This window comes from Prunus dulcis, chromosome 5 (assembly GCF_902201215.1).
Source record: "Prunus dulcis chromosome 5, ALMONDv2, whole genome shotgun sequence".
Classification (NCBI taxonomy): Eukaryota; Viridiplantae; Streptophyta; class Magnoliopsida; order Rosales; family Rosaceae; genus Prunus; species Prunus dulcis.
In genome coordinates this window covers 6,092,314-6,097,076 of record NC_047654.1, presented here as the reverse complement: position 1 = coordinate 6,097,076, position 4,763 = coordinate 6,092,314, and the positions used below count along the sequence as shown (strand labels likewise).

The following is a 4,763-nucleotide window of genomic DNA, read 5'->3' as shown; positions in this document are numbered from 1 at the left end:
GCTCACTTTATGCAAAAGCCTATAAAGGTCAGCTGAATTTGGAGACCTGAGGTACCATTATCCATACACGGCTTCAATAGCGGAAGAAAACTTACATAGTAATTAAAGAGTTGTGATTTCACCAAATCTACAGTACTCTTCAGTCACGTCAGACGAGCAGACGAAAGACAATGGTTAACTTCTGCTTAGGGGATAGCCCTTGTAGGCTGAGCCCGTCTTTTTTTGGATGAAATTATGGCTCGTGGTTGACAACATCATTCAAGATGCAGTAATTTTTTTTTTTCATATTTAGTAGTAATGATGCAAATTAAATTAATAGACGAGTAAACTAAATAACAAGAAAATAAATGTAAAAAATAAGATCGAAGCAACAATAAACGTAAATTTAAGTAAGAATGAAACAAGAACGATATGAATGATAAAGGCGATAAAGTAAAGCAATCTGAAATTAAATTAAACTTCAAGAAAATTCGATAACAATTAAAAGTAAAGCAATAAGATTGAATCTTAAAACAACGTAACGGAAAATGCAAGAAATTAAACTTACACTAACAAAAGCGAAGAACTGATCTAGTCTACTTGCTTGGAAGATAAAAACCTAGACTAGGGATAGAAAAGTGGAAGACAAAAAGTAAGTTTTTATGTCTAAATTCGGGGTCCTCCTTCCTTCATTTGATGAGGTTTATATAGGGGCATCTGTCAGCCCATGGGCTGGCCATTAAATGGACAAAGATCAACTTCGTTCAAAATCTTTCCTTGTGTGGCTTCCTAAATCCGCAGAATTAATTTGAATGAGATCATCGGATTGCAAATCTGATCACTTGATTCTCTCCTCCTTAGGAATGTTCCAGATTGACATCACTTTCTTTGATTGCTTTCCTTAGATGGATCTTGTCATGTGCATGAAAACATCAGGAGGTTTTAGGCCTACTTCTGCGAGTTCGGCTTGAACCTCCAAGGACTTGGCTTGACATATGGTGAGACATCATGGCTTCCGGAGTCCTAATCTTGATTGAAAATAATCCATCGATGTTGGGGAGGCATGAGAGCCCAATGAATTGTGTGAGCTTTCTTGACGTATGACCAACTCGTGACGAGCCCATAAAATCTTTGAATTAAGAAAACCCTTAATATACCAATTTTAATAAAACTACATATATAATCATTAATAATTATATATGTAAGCTATGAAAGGCTTATTAATAACGCCCTAACCATAAGATTTCTTCTTTACTTAATATACTTTATATATCTGTTCTTGATTTGATAATCATCCAATTTTGGCCATCCAATTTGGTTATTCAATTTGGCCATTGTTTTTGGCTGGGCCGAGTGACTAAGCTACAAAGAGCTTTAGAATTATTCTTATAAGGTGGAACCTAGACACTACTTCTATCATTTTGAACTTAAAGCATTCTTAGGTCACAAAACCATTACCCAAATCCAAGGACCATCTTTGGTTTCCAAACTCTTGCCCACCTTGAAATTATCAAAGTGACCCACGTGGGTTTTCTTACCTCAGCAACCTTCTGACTTCTTCCAGCCAACTCCTTGGCCATTTTCCCAGCCAAGTCTTCGACATGTTCTCTCAGTCAAGTCCTTGACTTTTCCTCCATTATCCATCCAACTCAAAAGGCCATTCTTTTGACTATTTTGTTTATACTTATATATATAAGCAAATCTTGCTTCTATGTAGTACTTTTATTGGGTCTTCAAACCTCCTTCAACAAACTCCTTTCATACTTTCAAAAGCTTCAGCTGCCATGCCATTCTAATCCAGCCACAAGATTTGTGTAATTTCAGTGCCTAAGAGATGGGTTGTGTCCCAACTACAATATATCGAAGGTGGAGTTCAACAATGGCTTTTTCTAGCTCAACCCCAATTTTGTCCTCTTTCTTTATTCTAATCTTATCTCTTTGTCAATTATTTATATGTCATTTCTTGCAGAAGACCTTGATTCTTAACTAGAATGTACAAATCCAAGAAGACCAAAAGACTTGGCTGCTCTTCTCCACAAGGTGGCTGGTGAGAATCCTACGTTCCCTTGATCCTTGGCTGACCCCAAGCCAAGCTTGTGGGTTTTGTCATTCAATTTATTTCTTATTTGGTTATTGCTATTATAAATAACAATATCTTTGTTTTGGCTAGGCCTTTGGGTTTGCATTTGACTTGGTATGAGATTAGGACTACTTGACTTAGTTTGAGATTGGAAACCACACCCAAACATTGCCCCCTTGATTCCTTGGCCTTCGATTGGTGGAGGGTAAGTAATAAAAATTCTTACGACTATTTAGTTTTCTCTATATGTTTCAACTGCATGCTTTACTGTAGCAATTTATGGTGTTTTGAACTTAATTTATGTTTAGGGAGATACCCTAATCAATTTTCGAGAGACCTTTGAACTTCATAACCATTAAAAAACCTAGGCATTATAATACCAATTTGCCTCTAAATGATCATATTATTCAGTTGATTTCCAGTGTTCATGTTGGCTTTCCTAGTAGTGGGGTGGATAGATGTATTTAGCAGTTCACGCCTAACGGTTCATTTTCCATTAAGTCAACATATAGCTCTTTTCTTCTAAATGAGGTTGTAGCTAAATGGGATTGGCAGTTTATTTGGAATTTGCTTCCCCTCCCAAGGTTAAAATTTTCCTTCTGATTGTTTGCCATCAGAAGTTACTTATTAATGTACAGAGGAAGAAAAGGGGAGTCACTCAGATTTCTTCATGCCCTAGATGTGCTTATCCTATGAAAAATATTGCTCACATATTTAAGGATTGTCCTCTCTCTCTCTCTCTCTCTCTCTCTCTCTCTCTTTCTAGCCATTTGGAATGGTTTTCGAGTTGAGGATAGGCTTATCCCTGATGGGATGGCTTTCGAAGAATGGTTATTAAGAAATTTGCAGGCTAAAAGGAAGGAGTATAATAGTTTGCCTTGGCCATTGGTTTTTAATATATGCTTGTGGCTTACATGGAAATGGAGATATAAAGGTATGGTTGAGCATAATTGTCATGCCTAGTGAACCGCATCAGTTCATTTTTCAATATGCTTTGGAGTCGTTTAATGTTGTCAAACCACTTTCTCCTACTTCTCTATCTTCTATGGTTCATCTTTATTAGATAGCTCCGATCATTGCAAATTCATTTTCTTTGCACCTTCTTTTGCTTAAAAAAAAAGCCACTGACTATGACAATTGGTTAGAGGCTAACCAACAACCAAAAAGCTTCCCTTCTTCTCGTCCACCTGATATTTTGTATGCATAAGTTTGTACCAATCAATTATTAAGCCAAATATAGCCTTAAAATAATGCAAAATCCATCTCCAGTCAGGGGCTAAAAAAAAATTTGGCCAAATTTGAAGGGCCATATTTAGCCATTTAGCCCTCCAACCAGGTCACTTGAAGCCTAGCTTTAGCCCAGGCCAAAATTTTGTGTGGGCCCAAAGCATGTGGTGCTAAAGAAGAGAAAGTATCACGCGTGGGCATGAGCATGAAATATCTCGTGTAACTGCATATCCAAAGGCTGATATTAAAGGCGCGCTAATATTAACAATGATGTTAGCTAGCCGTTATTATTATTATTATTATTATTATTATTATTTCCTTTTAATCTTTTAAATGTATTTAAATTCATTTTTATATATATATATATATATATAAAAAAATGGTTCTGACCAAATGTTATTTTTTTTTCTCTCTTTTTACCTTTTAAATGTATATATAAAATTCTTTTTTTAAACAATACATAATAATGGAATGTATGAGTGTTATACCACATATATATAATAAAATATGGAGGGCCTTAAAATATAGCCATGCATGGCTGGAGAGGGAAAAATTTAGCCCTACATTATCCTTTAAAAATTTAATATTTTACAAGGATAAAATGATAGCCATGGACTACATTTAGCCCTAATTAGTTTCCAATCTAATCAAGCTAGAGAGGCATTATTAACAAAAATTTAATTATATAGACCCAAACCTCCAAATATTTGGGCTTACAAATTGTTTCCCAAGAGAGAGGATGAATTTTAGGAGAAGTTCCCTAGAAGAAATTTCTAATAAGCTTCTGAATATGAATAACAACACATTAAATAAATATTGCGGCATGTTGAGAAGAAATAAGGTGTGACAAAATATGCATCGATATAATTTATAAATGACTACAACATGGTGAACTACAAGCTAGGGATGGCAATTGGTCGAATTTGGGGTGGATATGCCATTCTCATCCCCATCCCCGTTAAGCTTTTTTCCCCCATCCCTGCCTTCATACCTGCAATATCAGGGATTCCTCATCCCCACCTTCGATGGGGAATAGGTTCTCCAACCCACTCCATTACAAAAGAAAAAAACCAATATATAACGACTTTGTTGGAAAAAAAAAAAACATTAAGGCAAAATAATGAATATATATATATATAATTATAAGACAATATAAGAATGTTTATATATAGACCGGAAGTTAACTAAATAAATAAGTAGTGTAGCTTAAAATTTGTAGAAATTATATAAATATATAATTGTTGTAAAGTCAAGAATGTGGAGCCCAAAATGGTAATGATGATGCTTGCCAACACCCACGTGAAGCCAAAGAAAAATGAATAAGCAGCCACAAAATTCTGCCTATAAATAATGCTTCCCCCCTTCCTATGCAAGACACACGACTATCAGAGAAGGAAGAGAGAGAGAGCTCAGAGAGAAAGAGGAGAAGGAAGAAATAGGGAGAGTGAGTGGAAAGAAAAGAGAGCAGAGAGAAATT

The 4,763-nt window shown here is 35.5% G+C and overlaps 1 long non-coding RNA gene across 1 annotated transcript; it reads left to right on the top strand.

The window, feature by feature from the left end:
- The first annotated feature begins 1,708 nt into the window (after nucleotides 1–1,708).
- LOC117628607 lies at nucleotides 1,709–2,797 on the top strand. The gene is made up of 3 exons (XR_004585987.1): nucleotides 1,709–1,845; nucleotides 1,949–2,026; nucleotides 2,150–2,797. It is a non-coding gene; the product is annotated as an uncharacterized LOC117628607 (long non-coding RNA).
- Nucleotides 2,798–4,763: the final 1,966 nt, after the last annotated feature.